Source organism: Triticum urartu, chromosome 7, assembly GCF_003073215.2.
Source record: "Triticum urartu cultivar G1812 chromosome 7, Tu2.1, whole genome shotgun sequence".
In the NCBI taxonomy this organism is placed as follows: Eukaryota; Viridiplantae; Streptophyta; class Magnoliopsida; order Poales; family Poaceae; genus Triticum; species Triticum urartu.
Window position 1 is genome coordinate 299284268 of NC_053028.1, and position 23141 is coordinate 299307408.

At 45.6% G+C, this 23141-nt stretch overlaps 1 pseudogene; it reads right to left on the reverse strand.

The window, feature by feature from the left end:
* Positions 1 to 8377: 8377 nt before the first annotated feature.
* LOC125518780 lies at positions 8378 to 19784 on the reverse strand (annotated as a pseudogene).
* Between the last annotated feature and the right edge of the window lie 3357 nt (positions 19785 to 23141).

Sequence of the window (23141 nt, forward strand, 5' to 3'; positions counted from 1 at the left end):
CTCTTTCTCTTCCGTTTGCCCTCCGGTGCCATTCTAGATCTTGGGACGAGATCCTCTCATAGTGGTGGAGTGTTGTAACGCCCCGAGACTGATGTGCCAGGTGTCCTCCAGTTATTCACAGTCGTTGCCATGTCATTTTCTTGCGTGTCGCATCTTGTCATGTCATCATGTGCATTGCATCATCATGCTTTCAAAACTTGCATCCGTCCCGGCCTCCTCGTTCTCTCTGTTGTCCGTTATGAGCCCAGACACACTTGCACGCGCCCGCGGCATGTCCGAAATAGTATTTTATAAGTGGCCGGAAAATGTTCTCGGTATGGGATGAGAGTTGACGTGTGGTCTTATTATAGTGTAGATAGACCGCCTGTCAAGTTTCATCGCATTCGGAGATCGTTTGATGCCCCAACGGATAACTATAGCGGCAGTATAGCCGGTCTAACGTCGGACGTTTTCGTTCTCCGGAAACCGTGCCGGGCTGCATCTCTCCACTCTCTTCTCAGACCAAACCGCTCTCCATAGTCCTCCTAGGCCCAGCCTACCCCTCTTTGCGCCGCGCATAGACCTCTCGTGCGCGTCCGAAACTTACTCGGACCCGACCCGAGCAGTCGTCACTGTCGTGTCCAGATCATCCCCAAACATCTACAAAATATCACTATTTTCTTAATTGGGCTCCCTAACTATTTTATTCGCGACCGTCCGATTACGATCGTAGGGATGAGGTAGCCCCTAACCTAATCCACCTAATGTATATATATTGTCCAACCCTAAAATCTAGGGGGTTTGTCCCTGCCGCTGCCGCCACACTACATCTCCCACCTCGGGATCGATCCCCATCCAATCAGTTTGTGCGTCCCCGATCCAAAAATCATGTCGATCTCCCCCCACCAACCAGCGCCTCCCCTGATTCCCTCGTCCACCTCCTGCAGCCCCGAGAGCCCGAGGCCCCAACAACCCATGCACCAGCCGGCCACCGAAGCTCCTCCGCGGCCTCCTTCCTCGCCCGACGACCAGCGCCGCTGCCGGCAACCACCACCAGGGACAGCTCCACCCGGAGCGCCTCTGCTTTCACACAAGCTCCGCGTCCACCTTGCCACCGGCCGACCGATCCAGCAGGACCCGCCTCGTCTCCGCCCGCGGGCTACCTCCGAAGTCAGGACGGTGCTCCACCGTCGCCTTGGTTTCGGATCCAGCCATCTCCGACGCCTCCTTGCCGGAGCCTGTTGCAGCTCCGCCCCGCCGCCGTTTGTCTCCTCTACCGTCAGAGATGCCACGGCCGCACCCGAGCTGGCCTCATTCCCCAGCCGTCCTAGCGAGCCTTCGGATTTGGCTCGTCCACGCCGGGGTTTTCCCAGTCGTCGCCTACCTCGTCTTCATCGCGCCAAGGTAGGCGCCCATGTGCTCAGCTTGCCTCGCTGCTGCTTCCCGTGCCTGCTTCTGCCAAGCCTCGCCATCCTTCTGCCGGTGCCCACCCGGAGATGAACGCAACATCGTCCCGTTCGCCTCCTTCGTGCACCTGCACTCCATGCCGAGCTCGTCCTCGAGCCCGACGCAGGTCCCGCCGACAAGCCCTGCTCCTTTCCTCGCCATCTCTGTTTCCTTCTCCTGTATCTCTCTCTTCATTTCCTCCCTCTGTTCTTCCTCGCAGGGAACAACCAGAGCACCTCAGTGATCGCCGCCACCGGGATTCGCCAGGTCCGGCGAGGCCCTGCGTTCCCTGCCTCCTCCCCGCCAAGTTCGCTGCCGCCATCTTGTTTCTTCCCGACGGGCGCTTCGCCTCTGCTTCGAGGACGAGCCAGGCGCGCCCCGCGTTGACCCTCTGTATCGACCGCGCCAGGTAGCAGTGAGATTCGGCCCAAGCCGCTTCCCTACTACCACATCCCCACCGAGCTGGGCCAGGCCCATGGTGAGCCTCACCGCTGCGCCCCCTCCCACTGTTGGGCTGGACAGATCCGGCCCTTTTAGTATTTTTTTTCCTTGGGACGATTTTGCTATTAATCCAGAGTTTGCCTATTTTACAGAAAACCCCTTGTGCTTCATGAATTTAATAACTTCTCAACTGTGCATCATATGGAAAAACTTTATATATGAAATATGCTTAGAATTGCATCTAGTTTCATAATATGTCATTTCCATCCATGTTTAAAATGTTTAAAATGTTATTTGATTAATTTTTGCTCTATGCCATGCTAAAATGGTTTAATTCATAACTAAATAACCGTAACTCGGAATTTAATAAATTTTATATGTAAATGGGGTAGAAAAATGTCTAGTTTAACATGGTGTACTTGTTTTGCATGTTTAACAACTCTAAAATATGGTTTAGGGCAGAACAGCACCAAATCTAAAATATGCACATGAGGAGTTTCCGGACTTGTGGTTTGTTGTTCCGGCCTCATTTAAACTTGCCTAGTTAGGTAGTTTAATTATGCTTCACCCTCTTGCCATGCTAAGAACATTTAATATTGTTGGGTACATAAACGAGAGAGAACTAAATAAGTCACGTGGTGTTCCGTCAATATGCAACTCGTTGCATATTTGAGCTCCACTTAATTTGTAGGATTGTTTGTGCACTTTGCCATGCCATGCTTCATTAAATCGGACATGCATCATACTCGATTGTGCATCATGCCATGTTGATGTGTTGGTTGTTTACTATGTTGTTTGCTTCTTTCCGGTGTTGCTTCTTCGGGTTGGTTCCGATAACGTCGTGTTGTGAGGATTCGTTCGACTACGTCTGTTTGTCTTCTTCATGACTCGTTCTTCTTACTTGCGGGATCTCAAGCAAGATGACCATACCCTCGAAATCACTTCTATCTTTGCTTGCTAGATGCTCGCTCTTTTGCTATGCCTATGCTGCGATACCTACCACCTGCTTATCATGCCTCCCATATTGTTGATTGTATTTGGATGATGTAATGCTTTATTCATGTATTTGTGTGAAGTGGCGATTGTAAGCCAACTATGTATCTCTTTCCCTTATGTATTACATGGGTTGTGTGAAGATTACTTCACTTATGACATTGCTTTCAATGCGGTTATGCCTCTAAGTCGTGCTTCGACACGTGGGAGATATAGCCGCATCGAGGGCGTTACATACGGAGTCGAGCTCCTCAACCCAGTGCGTATATGATTCCTTCAAGGATCGCACCAACTGGGTTTAATGCCGCTCATAATAAGACCATTTGCTTGTTCGACTTGACCGTTTGTATGGGGTGATAGACGGAGGCATAATCGAGCTTAATGCCCATGTTGCCGCACCAAGTTTTTACCTCATCAGCTGTGAAGTTCTACAACCCCGGATATGAAGTCTATCACTGGTCCGGACTCGACCGTTTTAACTGGTTTGACTTCTATCCATTTGGTGAATTTATCCACCATGACCAATAGGTACTTTTTCTTATGGCTTCCTCCTTCAAGGGGTCCGATCATATCAAGTCCCCAGACCGCAAAGGGCCAAGTAATGGGGATTGTTTGGAGAGCGGTAGGTGGCATATGGCTCTGGTTTGCAAAAAGCTGGCAACCGACGCAATGTTGGATGAGGTCCTGTGCGTCTTCTCGGGCTGTCGGCCAGTAGAAACCTGTATGGAAGGCCTTGCTTACAAGAGCCTGAGCTGCCGCGTGATGGACGCCAAGTCCAGCATGAATTTCTGCCAAAAGTTGTCGTCCTTCCTCTTCGGAGATGCACCTTTGAAGTACTTCGGTAGCGCTTTTCTTATAAAGCTCTCCCTCGTGGACCTTGTAGGCTTTAGACCGCCGCACAATGCAACGTGCCTCGTTTGGGTCCTCAGGGAGTTCTTGCCTATTTAGGTAAGCCAAGAAGGGTTCTGTCCACGGGGCGATGACAGCCATAATCACGTGGGCCGAAGGTGTTATTTTGGTGGCGGAGCCTCCGATTACGTCAGAGTGTTCGGATCTGGTGTTGTGGCCGGATCCGGACTGTTGTTGCTGGTCTCCCCTTCCCACACAACGGATGGCTTAAACAACCTTTCCAAGAAGATATTAGGTGGGACAGGGTCGCGCTTAGCGCCGATGCGGGCGAGGATATCCGCCGCTTGATTGTTTTCTCGGACCACATGGTGGAATTCGAGCCCCTTGAACCGAGCTGACATTTTGAGGACGGCATTGCGGTAAGCCGCCATTTTTGGGTCCTTGGCATCAAAGTTTCCATTTATTTGAGATATTGCGAGGTTCGAATGCCCACGCACCTCTAGGCGTTGAATGCCCATGGAGCCTGCCATCCGGAGACCATGCAACTGGGCCTTATATTCTACTACATTGTTGGAGTCTGTGTATAATATTTGGAGTACGTATTGGACTGTATCTCCGGTGAGGGATGTCAGGACGACGCATGCCCCCAGACCAGCCAACATCTGAGAGCCGTCAAAGTGCATGATCCAATTGGAGTACGCGTCATACTCTTTAGGGAGTTCGGCTTCTGTCCATTCAGCGATGAAATCAGCCAGCACTTGCGACTTAATGGCTTGTCGTGGTCTGTATGTTATGTCGAACGGGAGGAGCTCAATAGCCCATTTAGCAATCTGGCCCGTGGCATCGCGGTTATTTATTATGTCATTGAGTGGTACTTCAGAGGCCACCGTAATTAAACATTCTTGAAAGTAGTGTTGTAGTTTCCGGGATGCCATGAAGACCGCGTATGCTATCTTTTGATAGTGTGGGTACCGTGATTTGCATGGAGTGAGGACAGTGGATACGTAGTATACCGGCTTTTGAAGCGGGAACTTATGTCCGTCCGTCTCTCATTCGACGACGAGCACTGCGCTTACACCCTGGTGTGTTGCTGCTATATATAACAGCATTGGTTTGCCGATATTTGGCGTGGCCAAGATTGGGTTTCTGGCCAAGAGGGCTTTTATTTCTTCCAATCCGGCCGTGGCCGCATCCGTCCACTCGAATTTTTCGGTGCATCGAAGAAGGCGATAAAGAGGTAGTGCTTTTTCTCCCAATCGGGAGATAAAGCGGCTTAAGGCAGCCACGCATCCAGTTAATTTCTGGATTTGCTTGAGGTCTGTTGGGATAGCCAACTATGACAGAGCTTGGATTTTAGCCGGATTTGCTTCAATTCCTCTATTGGAAACGATGAAGCCTAGGAGCTTTCCGGCGGGCACGCCGAAAACGCATTTTTCCGGATTGAGCTTGATGTCATATGTTCGGAGATTGTCGAACGTAAGCCTCAAGTCGTCTATTAAAGATTCGACATGTCTGGTTTTGATGACCACATCATCTATGTATGCCTCCACTATTTTGCCGATTTGTGTTTCCAGGCATGTCTGAATCATGCGTTGATAGGTTGCACCGGCGTTTTTGAGCCCGAAAGGCATAGTGTTAAAACAAAATGGGCCGTATGGAGTGATGAATGCCGTTGTGGCTTGATCGGACTCTGCCATCTTGATTTGATGGTATCCGGAGTATGTGGCGAGGAAACACAATGAGTCGTGTCCTGTGGTAGCGTCGATAATTTGATCGATGCGGGGAGGGGGAAGGGATCCTTGGGGCAAGCCTTGTTAATGTCCTTGAAATCAACACATAGGCGCCAGGATTTGTCCTTCTTTGGTACCATTACCAGGATTGCTAGCCAGTCCAGATGTTTTATTTCTCTAATGAATCTGGCTTTGAGTAACTTGGCTAGCTCCTCTCCCATGGCTTGTCGCTTAGGCTCTGAGAAACGCCGAAGAGTCTGCTTGACCGGCTTGTATCCCTTTAGAATGTTTAGGCTATGCTCGGCCAGCCTGCATGGGATTCCTGGCATGTCTGAAGGATGCCAGGAAAAGATGTCCCAATTCTCGCGCAAGAACTCCCGTAGTGCGGCGTCTGTTGTGGGGTTCAGCTATGCCCCGATGGATGCTGTTTTTATAGGGTCCGTTGGGTGGACCTGGAATTTGACTATTTCGTCCGCTGGTTTAAAAGAGGTGGACTTGGGCCTTTTGTCGAGTATCACGTCATCCCTGTCCACTGTGGAGTGCAGCGCAGTTAGTTCTTCGGCTGCGAGGGCTTTGGATAATGCCTCAAGGGCCAGTGCAGCGGTTTTATTTTCGGCGCGGAGTGCTATGTCCGAATCACTAGCTAGAGTGATGATTCCATTGGGCCCAGGCATCTTGAGCTTCATGTACCCGTAATGGGGTATAGCTTGGAAGATCATGAATGCCTCCCGCCCTAAAAGGGCGTGGTATCCGCTACTAAACGGGGCCACTTGGAATGTGATTTCTTCGGACCTATAATTCTCCGGCGTGCCAAATACCACATCTAGTGTGATTTTTCCCGCACATCGTGCCTCCCGACTAGGGATGATTCCTTTGAAGGTCGTGCTGCTTTGCTCAATGCGACTCTTGTCTATTTCCATTTTGCTAAGAGTCTCCTCGTAGATGAGGTTTAATCCGCTACCACCATCCATGAGCACTTTAGTAAGCCGGAAGCCGTCCACAATTAGACTAAGGACCAAAGCGACTGGTGCTCGGGCTGTTCGGAATTGAGATTCGTCATTGGCATTGAAGGTTATGGCAGTATCGTTCCATGGATTTATTGCTACAATGTGGCAGACTTCGTGGAGGCTGCGGAGTGCTCGCTTGCGCCTATTATTTTGAGGCGAAAGTCTCGAAGACTGTCAATATTGTATTGTTATTTTCCATGGGATGGTGCTCTGTGGTATTGTTGATGAGGAGATCCTCGTCGCTCTTGGCCACCTGCCGGAGTATTCAACATGCTCTAAGCCTGTGTGTTGGCATGGTATCCGGTGTTCTGTAAATTTTGCATGCCCCATTGAGCCATCCCTCCAATACGGTTCCACGCCCTGTAGTGGGCTTTGGTTTCTTTGTAATTGGATCGGGTGACTTACGAGAGTACACCCTTTTAGTTCGGACAGGGGGTTTAGTGAGAGCCCGAGGATCCCAGAATTTTGTTTGGGTTTTCCAGGCGCTTTCCATCGCATAATACTTCTGTACTATGGCCGCCAAGTCGGCGAAGTGTGCTATGTCATGGCGACTTATAGTGTTAAGGATTCCCTTGTCCGTGCATTTTTTTCAAAAGTATGAAATTGCGTCTTCCTCGTAACAGTCCTTGACCTTGCTCATTACAAGGAGGAATCTGGCCCAATAGTGATGTACTGTCTCTTAGGGCTCTTGTCTAATGTGGGAAAGATCACTTATTTCTGGGTGGGTGGGTAGATTTAGGTCCAAACTCTGACACGATCTGAGACTCAGGGGCAGAGGAGTTTCCGAGCTTGGCAGTTCGGGCTCCGGGATGTTGCCCAATAGCTCTGGCCCGCTGTCCGATTCTAGGTTCGAAGCTTGGGCCATGTCCTCCCGTAGACGGGTATCCGGCTCGGAGAGCTCGGGAATCCGGACATAGTTTGTCCTCAAAATAGAGGAAGAATCGCTGCATTGCTCCTCCACCACCCCTATCTGATGGGTGACCGACGGAGAGTTAATCTCCCTTTGGTTGGGTTTAAGCCTGATCCGATCATAGTCCGTAGCGACTCCCAGGGCGGCGATGCGATCCAAGAGCTCGTTCAAGGAAGACAGCTCCATTGGATCCATCTGCTCGATGAATCCCGAGCCAACGTGGAGGTTGTTTTGATGACCCAAGAAGTCATCGTCGGCACGACGGCCGAACGAGCGGTCATGACGAAGCCGCCTAGTCGGAGAGTTTGGCCTACAGCCAGGGCTCTCCCAGAGGTAATGTTGTCCTTGACAACAAGACGAGCCATCAAGCCTTATCGTGATGGCACAGTGAAACTCTTAATGAAAGTACCAATGTCGGTGTCAAAACCGGCGAATCTCGGGTAGGGGGTCCCGAACTGTGCGTCTAAGGCTAATGGTAGTAGGAGGCGGGGGACATAATATTTACCCAGGTTCGGGCCCTCTTGATGGAGGTAATACCCTACTTCCTGCTTGATTGATCGTGATGATATGAGTATTATAAGAATTGATCTACCACGAGATCGTAGAGGCTATACCCTAGAAGGTAGCCTATGATTATGATTGTTGTTCTACGGACTAAACCCTCCGATTTATATAGACACCGGAGAGGTCTAAGGTTACACAGAGTCGGTTATAAGGGAGGAGATCTACATATCCGAATTGCCAAGCTTACCTTCCACGCAAAGGAGAGTCCCACCCGGACATGGAACGAAGTCTTCAATCTTGTATCTTCATAGTCCAACAGTCCGGCCAAAGTATATAGTCCGACTGTCCGAGGACCCCCTAATCCAGGACTCCATCACCGCCCGCGTATGAGGCAGGTTTGAGGCGCCCGGCTGTAGATGCTCTCGGCTAGACCTTAGCATCTGCATTACTTAGTGCAGGAATAGACCACATGGCATATATGATAAGCAATCCAAACATTAAAAAGAAAACTTAGTGCTGAAATTTGAAATTCTAGTCGTCACCAAAAAATGCTAGACGTACAGATAATTACGAGAGTTTTATAGATCCCTCTCTTCCCACAACTAATCTTTCCTCCCTGATTTTTAGGGTGGGGCCGGCTCTCATCTAACTACCAATTAAATCTGCACACGCCAGCCCGTCTGTAATCCTCTGTAAAATATTTCCGTATGTCTCGTTGATCACGACGTCTATGTACATGGAAGAAAATCTTATGCGACCGGGTCGCATGCTTCCTACCGAACGACCCTACCCATCGAACGACACGTGGAAGCGTGAATCTCCAAGCAAGCAACCCCCCTCTTCCCCTCGTTATACTCGTACCGGCTCTTCCTGCTCCTTGTTTCTGGTGTGAATCACCCTCGCTGGCTGTCGTGACGACGACGAGAAGTTCGCCGGCGACCTCATGGAGTTGGTGAGAAACGGGCTGACGGCAATTACTTCTTGCGGGCCCTGCCGGATCTGAGCTCGTCCGGGCTAGGCGGATGGATTGCCGGCGGGGAGCGCATTGGTCAGCAGAGGGCTCCCTGTGCTCCCGGCGGCGGCTCGACGGAGTAGCTGCTCCGTTGGCTCCTGATCCTCATCTACCCCTTGCGGTACCAGTTCTGTGACGACCATCCACCTGCGAGCTCGCCGGACATGGGAACCATGATGGAGCAATAGAGACGACCAGCACCGGCGGCCGGCTGGACAATACAATTTGGAAGGGGATTAATTTCTTTTGAAAGGAAATTAATGATACGTCGGTCGCTTGGAGAATGGGGAATACACGTGTCATTCGATGGATAGGGTCGTTCGCTCGCGTATCATTAATTTCCTTCCAAAAGAAATTAATCCCCTTCCAAATTGTATTGTCCAGCGGGCCGCCGATGCTGGTCGTCTCTATTGCTTCATCATGGCGCCGATGTCCGGCGAGCTCGCAGGTGGACAGTCGTCACAGAACTGGTACCGCAAGGGGCAGATGAGGATCAGGAGCCAACGGAGCAGCTACTCCGTCGAGCCGCCGCCGGGAGCACAAGGAGCCCTCTGCTGACCAATGCGCTCCCCGCCGGCAATCTAGCCCGGACGAGCTCAGATCCGGCAGGGCCCGCAAGAAGTAATTGCCGTCAGCCCGTTTCTCACCAACTCCATGAGGTCGCCGGCGAACTTCTCGTCGTCGTCACGACAGCCAGCGAGGGTGATTCACACCAGAAACAAGAAGCAGGAAGAGCCGGTACGAGTATGACGAGGGAAGAGGGGGGTTGCTTGCTTGGAGATTCACGCTTCCACGTGTCGTTCGGTGGGTAGGGTCGTTCGGTAGGAAGCATGCGACCCGGTCGCAGGGTCGCATAAGATTTTCTTCCATGTACATGCCCCTGTCGCTTGTGGGTCTCTATTGCCTATTGGCCGGCGGTGTCACTTGGTGGTGGAACTGGCTCCGTCCTCGCAATTGCCGCCGCCGCTCTGTAGCCCTAAGTCGAACATTCCCTGCAACACCGGCTGGTGGTGCACGCCTCCGTCAGCAAAGAGCAGCCTAGCGGGGAAGCCGAGGCGGAGGCTCGCCAGGTCGAAGTTGTCGGCGAACCGATTGCTGTGCGGCGACTCGCTCTTGGTGCAGAACATGGAGTGCTGGTGGAGACCCGGCGGTGCGGCGCCGATGCAAGAAGTAGTGTTGGGCTTCGTTGCCGTCAATGCGGACGATGGTGTCGCTGTCGCCGCGGGTTCTCCGGCGGAGGCCTTGGACTTGGCGCAACGCTTGGCGCTGCGTTTGGCGCTGCGCTTGGCGTGGCAGCTGGCGACGTTGCGGAGCGCGCCCCCGCGGGGCCCATAGCGGCGGCATGCGTGGCAGAAGTGACGGGGCGGTTGAGGGAGTAGTTGTTGAAGTAGCAGACTTGTGTGGTGGAGTTCGCAGCGCGGGCACTTGAGCCGCCGGCTCCGGCTGCGGCACTTGGCCAACCGCGCCGCTCCACCATCGACATTGGCGCAGATATGCGCAAGTGGTGCGGTGGTGCTGGGCTTCGTCGACGTCGACGTCCCTGACGTGGCAGCTACGTAGCGGCGCGATCGCGATGTCCCTGTCGGCGGCGGTACCGCGCCAGGCCAGCGCGGCGCCCAGCCCAAGGCGGCATTCGCCGCAGAAGTTGTGCGGGGCTGTGTGACGGAGTGGTGTTGAAGAAGAAGAACTCTGGTTGGTGGAGTCGCAGCGCGGCAGTTGAGCCCCGGCTGCGGCACCCGTGCCTGCTCCGACGACGGCGGCGGGGCTGGGAATAATAACACGCCGCTCCCGCTCTGTACTATGCTGTCATGGTCCTCCACCTTCGACGCCACCAAGACATTTCTCTGCGGCGACGACTGATCCTACAGCGCCGACGACACCATCCCAAACTTCATCTTAGTATAAAACGGTTATGAGAAATGTATATATACCAAAGGGAACCGGATCCTTAACATTGAGAAGGAATGTCACCGTGCTACAGTGTTAGGCTAGTGTAAAATGAAGAAGAAAAGTTAGAAACTGTTAGTAGATAATTAATAGGTTGTTTAGTGTTGGTATTTGCTGTAGATATAAATAATTTAAATTTAATTTTATTTCACCATCAATTTGTTTGCATATAATTACTATAAATGTATACGGTAGATCATTAAATTGCAAATTAATTTAAATTATTTTAGACATAATCATATGAATAGAAAGAAGGAAAGTTAGAGTATTGTAACTTCTCTAACATTCCTTTTTAATGTTAGAGGATCCGGTTCCATATCAAAGTGGGATAGAGCTAGTAATTACCGACGACGCGCGTTCCCTGGCATCGCACTGCAGCGCCCCGCAGACTTGTTTGGGCAATTCCATTCTTACTCTGAGCAACGCTTCGGGAGATGTGATCCGATGGTGACTTGATTCTACAAAGGTATAGATAAATAAAATAATGCTATGTCAATTGGAGTAGAGTACAAAATAAGGTGCAACTGCTTGCCATTGGCAAGGATTTACTGATCACGTGGACATGCCCAGCTCATCCAAAAAATTCAAACTAGAGAGAAAGAGATGGATAAGGAACTCTCTGGGTCAATCAAACTCCTCACTTACTGTAAGTGCTTTTATATTTGAAATGCTAAGAAACGACAGTCACACGTTTGTAGCAGGTCCAATTACTCAAGGGTTGAAGAGTTTCAGACAAACATGATTTATGAAAAGTGGCACAACATCAACTTGAATACTAGTCGTCTGCAAAGTACCCCAGTTTATTACTTATTTTGGAACGGAGGGAGTAGTATTTATTTATTTTTTTAGAAGTGTACATTAGGATTTAGAAAAATAAAACTGAAAAATAAAATACACGCATGAATCTTCACGTAATATCAATGTCATAGGATTTAGGTGTGCAATATTTAGAGCACATCTAGATGTGCTTTAGCAAAATCGTTTTATTAAATATCTTAATTCCTGGTCTAAAATGTTACTTACTACATTATTTTATGAAAAAGATAGTATAAGGACTGCAATGTCCAACGAGAGAAGATTAACCGAAAAAACTGTACCTTCCCCTTGACGAACTCTCACGAGAAATGGGCTAGTGATTCCTTGTTGAACACTCTCTTCTCGTACGTTTTTAATCTCAACACCCATCTTGAACTTTCCTGTTCTGGCATGGAAGGAGGAAATCTGGAAACTGACATTACCAAGGGCTGCCTCTCCATCAGTCAGTGCCAAGACACGGTCACCTCCCAGGGCTGGTGGTTCTTCTAAGGATTGTGAATGCACTAGGCAGGCACTGAACTCCTCTGATGTCCAATAATCTTGACCTTCGACATTGAAATCGCCATGAAGTAGTACGACCTCCACAGAAGCTGAAGACAGCGGACCAGATGTGACTACCCGATTATTCTCATCATACAAAGCTACCTTTAACAGACTCCCATCCCCTGATTTGATTTGTTCCTGGGTGTAGTAGTCATTGCAAACCCTATTGACAAACCGCAGTTGATATTTGGCATTCCTTTGCTTCTTAACTGGTGGCCTGAAAATGCTATAGGCACATGAATACCAGTTAGTAAGATGGTTGTCATGATTGACCACCGGCCAATGTGATCCTCTCAATTTCCAACAGAAGCAATGGAAACTTCTAAATAAAGAGAGAAAGTCTTGGATTAGCCAACGTACTCAGCGTTTGAATCATATGGCTCGATGGGACGAATGAGAACGCCTCTCCTCTGAGGAGTTTGCGTGGCTCGACTCGTAACACCAGTAATCATCTTCAAAACAGAATCACCTGATGAAGTACTGGCCAGTAATTTATGGGCTTTATCCATGAGGCTTGTACTGGGTAAACTTTCTCCATAAAACCTTGACTGTGTGCTATGCAGCGGCATGAGCTCGTCAAGAAAGTTCCAGTGTTCCTTGGGCTCCATATGAGGTTTATCCCATTGAAGTAGTACTTGACCACATCTAAATGACCCATCTACAGGACAGTCACACAACATAGTCACAGCTTAGCTTGGCACAAGCCCTTTGGTCAAATGCAGTTTGGCTCTAACAAGATTTTCCACAACTATGCTTATCTTTTATTGTGTACCACATGAATTTTGGAAAACATATCGAGACAAAAAAAATTAAGGTTTGAACATATTTTTAGTTTTGTGTCCAAACACCACCTATCAATTTATAGGTACAACAGTTCAATAATTGAGTCACCGACATGCACAACAAACAGTTTTTGAAACAGAGACACGACAAATAATGGCCCAGATAACCTCTTCTTCTATTCATTTTGCCATTTTTCTTGCCCCTGTATTCATGTACCACATGCCCATACAGCCCCTTTCTACTGAAACAGAGTTGGGTGAAGAAAAAAAGATAACTGACATGTGTCCCCGACATGTTAACCTAGTGGAATTTACTTGGGAATCAGTGAGTGAAGGTAATAGCGAGAATGAATATGTACAGCCAGGGGGCAATTTTAGGAACTGAGTAAAGTACTTTCCCCGTCCCAAAATAAGTGACTCAACTTTGTACTAGCTTTAGGGAGTATAAGGGTAAACATATTCTATGCAAATTAAGAAATATGAAAGGAGGAGGCAAGAGGGACCATGTTAAAATTAGGCATAAAACAAACATATTAATGTTTTGATGAATTGTAATAATTATTCTGTACTCATCAAGTAGATAAGTCCAAAATTATGAAGGTGACACATGCAAATGCTATCAGAATGATTATTAAGTTTAAGACAAACAATATTTGCCTCTAATTTGAACTTACAAGTCTCTTGAATTTGTGTCGGGACAATTAAAGGATGTACATCTTCCACAGATATCTCCCCTTCAGGGATGGAAGTCCACTGAATAAAGTAAACAAATTATGTCAAAAGAGAATTTACAATCCCTATGATATAAAGTAAAGCACTTACAGAATTCATTAAAATGTCACATTTTTATATACTTGTTATTTTTATTTTTTTGCGGGGGAATCTTTATATACTTATTGCTCTCTGAGTAATTGCATTAGATATAATCATCGTAATACCCACGACAAGTGAAACTGCTAACGAAAACACTTAGACACAATCACACAAGGTAATGTAGCAAAACAAACCCAAAATTCAAAACCATTTCATGTGTTTGGTAACACCATAGCATACTGTAGAAAAGTTTGGGCATAATGGTCTGCTATCCCTTAGGATCACACACCCTTTACAGATACAGAAACAATGGTAACTGAACTAGTGGACTCTAATACATACTCCCTCTGTCTCAAAATTCTTGTCTTAGATTAGTCTAGATATGGATGTATCTGATACCAAAACGTGACTTGATACATCCGTATTTAGACAAATCTAAGACAAGAATTTTGGGACGGAGGGAGTATTTCTGTAACTTTTGTTAGACTACAAACCTGGAGTTAGTGACGGAGACAGGCTTAGGGAAGCTATGGCTATAGCCCTAGGCCTAGTAAAAGCAACCCTTGTAATTCCTTCTTATAAAGTATAGAAAAGCACTAGAGTGCATCACTCAACCTAACTTAGCCCTAGGTGTAATACAGTGCTAGCTTTGCCTGGAGTCTTATTGTACAAATTAGTAACTCCTCAATGCATATCACAGTTACCTGGCGAATATCATTCAATGTCGTGTATGCTGAAAGGTTCGGAAATGCAAGTTGAGAACTTGCATTAGAGAAACTAGTGTACTGATCTTGTCCACGAGCAAGTAAGGGTTGATAGACTGGACAATATCCTAGAGGTGCATACAAAGTATTATATCATCTGCAATCATTCATTCATTTTGGTGGTAGAGGAGGCTTGAAGCACTAACTATTACCTGCTGCCTGCGATGGATTTTGAATGCTTGTTTGTTGCATATTGTAGTCTTGACCTGTTGGCGAGCCGAAACCCAATCACTTTCATTTACTTTGGGAAACAGAGAAATAGACAATACCTTATACTAGCATTTACCATTTTGCATTATGTGTGCATTGGTTGGCTGCCACAAGATTTGCATTGGGATTTGTTGCGAAAATTGTTGACCATTGCTGTTTAGGGCTCGCCCTGAAAAAAAATAACATTTGTATTAACTAACGTAAACAAGATAAAGAAGACTGAGGCAGAAGGCTTCACCATTTCCCTCAACCATCTGTGGCACAATAGCCGGTGGATAACTCAGTCGATTATCCTCTGCAGTGTCATCAGTCAGAAATTCTGTATGCTTTCCATGGTCTGCGAAGTTTGGATTCAATAAAAGTAAATAAAATGGAAATTACACTACCGAATTCTTGCACATGAGGATAGCGGAGGCTTATCATCTGCAATCATTTTCTTTTACTCGTTTAGTGGTAACGGAGGCTTCAAGCACTAACTTGTTACCTGATTTCTGCAATACGTCTTGAATGGCAGGTGGTGGAAGACTATGTTGCTCGTCTGGAGTAAAAGGACTTTGGCCTGTTGGTGATCCATAAACGAGTTAGTTGATATAAACAGAGAAATAGAGAAAGAAAAACGATAGTTACAAGCCTTCACCATGTTGTGTTGTGTGGGTGCTGGTTGTCTGTGCCAAGTTTCGCGTTGGAACTGGAGAAGGCTTTTTACCCTTTTTCTTAGACCCTGGCTCTGGAAAAAAAATTCCCTTCAACTAGCGTAAACAAGATAGAGGAATACAATGACAGAACGTTTCACCATTCCCTCAATCAAAGTTGTGATCACTTTGAGGCAACAAAGTAACAAAAGGAAATTGTGGTAGTATCAAACTTGCTCCTATTTATGAGAGTAGATCATGTAACATATCACATAGAAAATGTTGATCATGTTTTAATTAATACTGAGATTAAAGTAACTGGTAGAATATTAAAAAAAACATTACTTTTTGTCTTGCCTTCTTGCACTTTGAAAGGATTTGATACTCCTTCAAGAACTCTTACTTCTGTAGGTACTGCAATCATTACTCCAAACTTAACTTCCCTTTGTTGCGAATTATCCATAATAATGGCACCTTCATGATCACAACACCCATCACTCAGATCAAATGTATCATTTTTCACTAGCCTTGTGATTCCTTTTCGTGGTTTTATTATGCTTTCCTCAAAATCCTCTTTAGACCAAGAATCTCGCTTCGGTTCGTTGAACCATCCTTCAATGACAACTAGGTAAACTTTTGCTGAAGCAAGAAGGTGGTCAGGTGCGATTCGATTGCCGCCATCATACATGGCAACTTTTATGTGACCTCCGCCATCCTCGGTCTCTATAGTTTCCTTTTTGTAAATTGTTCTGCTCACATTATTTTCAATTACTAGTCGAAATCTTGTTGATTGGCTTACTTGCGATCTGACAAACACATATCAGAAGATAAGTTAAATTCTAAAAGAGGAGAGCAACAGTGAAATGTTCTTATTTTATAAGACACATAAGAAAAAACTTATCTCGTGAACTATGTTTTCTCTTTATACGTCACTAGATAAGTGTGTAGCTTAGGCCCATCTTACTTGCAACACTCGTTATTTGGATGCCTATTTCAGTTCTGACATGTCATCCTTCCTAAAGTGGGTGGTAGTGGCACCATCTTAGTAGTTTAGACTACATCATTAGATAATTAGACTAAAGAAGCTTCGAATTGATTGAGAAAGAACTGGAACACAAATAAGAGAATTTGGTTCAAAAATTCAAATTATACTATGTTGTCTACATAATCAGTACTAGACCCTAGATTGTATAACATGAACGATTGTGTGAATTTCCATGAATTGCTCAACAAAACTAGTACACTTCTATAATTTGGTCCAACAACTATGATATAAGAAAGTACAAATTATACTTGTTTATTTAGATTGTTTGTATCACTTGCAATATCACACCTAAATTAGTACACTTCTATCGAAAGTGCTACTGTTATCAACATGTATGGTAGGGCGGAGCCATAATTTTTGTGGAGTCTGGGCGAGTTTGAGTCTAATTGTCTATCTGAAGATGAATACCGTCCCTCAAAAAAAAATACCGGATGTTCAGATACACAACATATAAAATAGCATCAAACTCCCAAACCAACAATGCACATATAAATAATGTAGTAAAAGTATAAACACAATAGCCCTATAAATGTAATTATAAAATGAACTAATAGATAACATATCAATGTTCGGCTTCATACACCGAAATCCCTCATCTATGAAATTTAATGCTTTAAATTTTGAAGGTAGCATCTACTTAGAACAAACCCTCAAACCAAAGACTAAGCTCATGAAGGCGTGATCTTCCCCAATGGCCAATCCCCCCTGCCCCAACCTCAAAATTTAAATCCTAAGCCTATCTATTCTAAATCAAAACTTACCTAATCAGAAAGGATGGGACAAGTGGTCCGATCCTGGGGATGGATCCGCACCGCCCGTCATCGGCCGAGTGCGGTATCGCGAAGCTCTATTTTTGTTGACATCTTGGGACATGTCTGCACCAAGATTTTCATGGGATCAACACATGTGGAGAATACCGTGGCATGATTGGAGGACCTGCAAGTGGTGAAGGTGGGTTTGGATGGGATTAAGACTTTGCTTCACAGGCAGTTGTTCAGACTTGGCTTGCAGGGTATGTTTCTATCCAGACCGGACATGAGTTCTTGTGAGCCTGGTGGTACGTGATTTGTAGTAGTAGCCTCTGCGAGTGGGGCCATTAGCATTGGATGACTTCTTTGTTGGTGGTGCTTCTTTGAGTATCGAGTCGTGATTTCCAGAGTGAAAACCCAAGGTCTGGCCATTATTGATTGTGTATGGCAGTGGCCTTGTTGAATGCATTGTTTTGGGAACACGGTCTTTCTCTAGGGTGAAAACCTACTATCTTTGATTGGGCAACGACAACATTTGTGTATTGTTTCCTTCCTGAAAACGTTTTTGAAGAACCTTCTTTATAGTCCGGATGCTGTTTTTGATAGTGGTTAGAGTGCTGCTACTGCGGGTGCGGGTGAGTGCGGTGCGTGGATGGTAGCCTCAGCTCGCCGCCGCCGGTCTGTCTGCACGATGGGTGAGAAATGAACAGGTTCCATATTCTGACTGCTCGTGTTGTTTAGTATAAAGTTGGGTCATCTATTTTGAAACGGGGGGAGTAATAGTTTTGGAAGTAAAATGTGATGTGGCTGCTAAACTCGGGATGCTTGGTACGCCAAGTTAATTAGATCACTACTCACTGGTTAGTTACCCCATTATTTTACTAAGGAAAGCCTACTAGAGTATGCCCGGGTAAATCACACGATTCCACGATGTCAAACAAGATTTGCCCATTGTTTATTATACGTACGTCCACTGTCAAGTAGAGCCCAGGGTCGCCGGCCGCTGGCTCCGCCCTAGATAAATGTCCTGATATTTGGTAAATCTAAAATCGTAAACATATCACTGGAAGAAGTTCAGTGCAGGTTTTTTTCTTAGAATTTAAAATTGGTCCAATCTTCCAGTTCTATAAATGGGGCCTGTTTACCATCCACATTTCAAATACTATCTCACACCTATGCTATGATGATAACGACTGATGTAATAGAGTCCACATCTCGACGACACACCCTTCTAAGTATCCTAGTCAAACCATAGCTAAAGAAACTCCTCACCTCTGAGATGGAGATTTATCGTAATGATTTACTTCAGCACGCCCTTCTTTTCGCATCTCTTGGATTTTTGAATTGAGCTCTTCATGAGATTCCTTCAGTATTTTGAAATATTCTTTGAGTATTGTGAAATCTTCCTTGAGTATTCTGATATCTTCCTTATGTTTGTTCTTATCTTTTTCCCTCTTTTGCTTAAGCTTTATAATTTTTCTTTCGAACTTTTCCTCCGTGGACACTTTAACCTGTAAAGGAAACTAACTGAAAATAGGCACAGTCTATAATAAAAAATTGCTGAAAGTTTCATTAAGTCCATGCTGCTTAGTCAATTATAGAGAAAGTGAGTAAAGAAAATATTGAGACAGGAACAAAAAGAGACACCCCTTAGCTATTCTGATTCCTAATAAGCATTCCTGAACTTTTGGTTTTTTTTTTAAAAAGGAGGATAACCCCTGACCTCTGCATCAATTGATGTATGCAGCCATATTATTAAATAAAAATGTGATAAGGTCTTAGGGTTTAAAGAAGCTCATAATCTGAGCAAAAAGGTCGAAAAAAATAAATCTGAAAAGTGCCACATCCGGCCATTAAAAACAGACTACGATGCCTATACACCTAGTCTATTATTAGTTTGCCATGCAAATCGGCTGAAGATAATCCGTGCTACCGTTTCCCAGCGGTTGCACCCAATAACCAAAAGCTCCCGAAGTTCTGAACTTCTGGTATGCATTAAAAACAACGTACTTAGGTGAGATCATAACCATACGGTCCCATAACCCAGCTCGTAGGTGATTTATATGCTGTGCGTTCCATCACACGAATATGATTAAGGCTATTGTGTCTTCAAGAAGAGCATATCAGTAACAGAAATAGGGTTCAAGCTTAATCCAGAGTGTCAAACTAACGTTGGCGCAAAGAAAAGCCCAATCAGTGCAATATTTATCGACAGAGAAAAGAAAAACTCCGGTTTTCCGGTGAATCAAGAGATGAAGATACCCGTATGACGTCTTTCAGTTCGATTACTGCCTCACATAAGGTATCTGAAAACCCCTCCCGAGACATCCCGTCACTTAACATCCTTCTACATTTTTTTATGTCAAAATGAAACAAAGAAAAATTAGAGAAAACAGCAGGAGCCAACAGTAAAAGGGAGAGAGGAGGGAAACTACTAACCTGTTCTGGCAGTGGCAAGACCTGTACCGCTTGGCATCGGAGGAGCTCGACTCGTCGTCCCTTCCCTGATCATGTTTCCTCTTTTTCCCCATGATGAAGACCACCCAAGCTGTCCCTCGGCCGAGTTGTGTGGAGGCTCCTCGCCACTATAGCTAAGCTTACTCTGTTTGTGTTGGGTTCTCCTTTTACCCAAGCAGGGCACCACACGGCTGCCAATTTTTTCCACTACGGTGGGCTCCACAGGACGACTTTAGCAGCCAAGGCCTCTACTCAGAATTTACCTTAATTCGAAAAGATCCATGTCGAATCTCCCTTCTATTAATAGATAGTAGTATTTTTTTTCATAATAAAATACGTGTGATTCTGGCTATGCGTTACTTTTATCTGTTCAATTTTATTCTTAGATGCTTTTGGGAGTATTATCCACCCCTTCTTATTATTATGTGCCTGTTTTCCCTCGTCGGATTTTCAATTTTTCAAATAAAAGAAAGGTTGTGCTCTCCTTGTTTTGCTTGATTTCAATAGAACGGGCATGCAACAATCTAATTCCTGTGTAATCGTTACGCTACCATGAAGATGAGTGAAGTTTTACCCTTTAGAAAGGGATATTCATTTTTTAGTTTTGCTGCACAACTTAGAAATGTATAGTTTTTCGCAAAAGAAAAAAAAAGAGAGAAGGGGATATTCATTTTTTTAGTTTTTTTGCACAACTTAGAAATGAATAGTTTTTCACAAAAAAAGAAGAGAGAAAGGGATATTCATTTTTAAAAATTTCTGCACAACTTAGAAATGAATAGTTTTTGGTCCAAATTCAGCGACCATTTAGCTCATTTCACAGTATGTGTCCATTTGTAAAAATAAATAGAAAAATGAACTCTGATTTCTGAGAACTTTTAAAACATATAAATCCGTAAATCTAGAAATAGATGTATTATTGTGCACTATAAAGTTTTCTTTTCACTGTACGTATTCAAATAAAAAAGGGGTTGTGCTGCCACTCAAAGTGTATTCTGAATTTGTCAAAGAAAAGGACATGCAAAGCGAATCTAATCCATTATTTTCCATCTTTGGGTTTCCATTACATTTTTTTGACAGGGACAGTGATTCATTGCATTGCTTCTTGAAACCGGGTCTGCAAAGGCACAGAAGTTAGTGGGATGGGTCCAAGGAATTCATTTTCATGATCAAGGAACAGAGAGAAGTTCTAGAAAGTTCCTTGGAACTTCTGCTGCTCTCCGCTTCTTGTTCCAGTGCTGGAACTCATGCTGCTCTCCCTCCTGGGAGGTTCCGTGTCACCCCTCGCCACGGAGGGCGTCATGGTGTGTGCTGCACTGCTGAGTAAGAGCCAGTGGGTCCTGCACTCCTGGGGCCCACTATCGGTGTAAAAGTCAGGGCTCAAATGATAACACCTACACGTGACACTTATCAACACGCCCACACGTACTCGATGCAGTTCGATCTATTTGCACGAATTTTAAACCAGTTGTCATTTTGATGGAGAGCCACGTAAGCATCCAGCATTGTGTGGGCGCTATCATTTAGTGCCACACGTGTGACGCTCCTTGCCTGAACGGCACACAGGATGCTCGCTCGAGCGTGTGGGCGAAATTGCTCTTCGCCCACACGACGCTCACACTGTGATAAACGGCAACTACTGGCAACTATAGTTTGACCACACATGGCAACTAGCTAATCACACACGGCAACTATGGTTTGATCACATGTGGCAACCACCGTTAATTAGACATGGCAACTATAGCTAACCCGAACGGAACAAAAAAAACAGAGAAGTTGTCATGCTTTACAACTAAAGTTGTCATCCCGGGGTAACTAAAGTGGCCATCAAAAAATATCAGGGCGGAATTGCTTCATGCCACACGTGCGGGTTGGGGTGAGTAGTTGTTGTTGGTTCGACGTGTGGCACGAAGTAGTTACATCCGGACGTGTGGTCAGTTTTAATGTTCACCCACACAGAATCATGTGGGCTGCCTGTTGGATATGCCACACAAAGTCGTGTGGTCGGGTGTTTATTGTGTCACACGTGTGACAGTTATCAGTGTCTAAAAGAAATGAAAGATTGGGCATTGTGCAGCCAGTTAATTGTTGGCCTTCTGTTAATTTGTAATATTTAATTGGACATTGGGTGGCAGGAAAGACATATTTGGAATTGGTATACGGCCGAGATGCTTACATGAAATTCGGGGAAGCTTTAGATAAATAGAGACTTTTTGGAAATGAAGGTGTATCTCCGGCCTCTGCATGATAATAATGCATGCAGTCATTTTATTAAAATTTCATGAAGTATCACAAAGTCTTAAAGTATTACAGCTTGCAAGAGGAGTGAAAGTAAAAAAAAATCAAATTACATGCTGACAATGACAACTGGTATGGCAATATGAAGGATAAGCTCCCTAGACTCCTATCCTGTTATGTGACCGCCATCCGAACCGGTTGAATATAGCCCGTGCTACCATCTCCCACTGGTTGCACTCAGTAACCAAAGGCTTCCTGGATTTCATAGGAGTGAGTAAGGACCATGTACGAATCCAAGCGGTAGCTCTGAAGATGACCTGCAAGAAAGTTAAATCGTGTTGTCTGTTAAATATCAAATCAGAGGACAAAACCTTTTTCTCTAAGGAAGGCCAGACAAGTGGTTTTGCAAATAATATAGATGTGCTTTAGCAAAATTGAATAATATACTTTCCGCCACCGATCCGCCTCGTCTTCGGTGGCCTTAGGGCCACTGCGGCATGGTGGATCCCGACCATTGCCGACGGGATGGCTTCATTTTTAGATGTTCCTTCGGGTTTTGTTAGGGTTTATGTCCTGCTCAGGAAGACGAGACAACGACGACTCCCTGAGATAGAATAAAGTTCTCCCCGCCTAGCTCTCGTCTCAGTGGTGTGTCTAGCATCGTCGGTAGGCGTTGCTACCTCTTGAGCTTGCGTTGGATTTCTCCGAAGAGGAAGGGATGATGCAGTAGAGTAGCGTAAGTATTTCGCTCAGTTTTTGAGAACCAAGGTATCAATCTAGTAGGAGGCCACGCTCAAGTCCCTCGTACCTGCACAAAACGATAGCTACTCGCAACCAACACGATTAGGGGTTGTCAATCCCTTCACGGTCACTTACGAGAGTGAGATCTGATAGATATAATATTTTTGGTATAGAGATGCAAAGTAAAAAGTAAAGGAAAAGTAAAAAAGCAAAGCAAGATTAAAGTGATGGAGATTGATATGATGAGAATAGACCCGGGGGCCATAGGTTTCACTAGTGGCTTCTCTCAAGAGCTTAAGTATTCTACGGTGGGTGAACAAATTACTGTTGAGCAATTGACAGAATTGAGCATAGTTATGAGAATATCTAGGCATGATCATGTATATAGGCATCACGTCCGTGACAAGTAGACCGAAACGATTCTGCATCTACTACTATTACTCCACTCATCGACCGCTATCCAGCATGCATCTAGAGTATTAAGTTAAAAACAGAGTAACGATTGAAGCAAGATGATATGATGTAGAGAGATATTC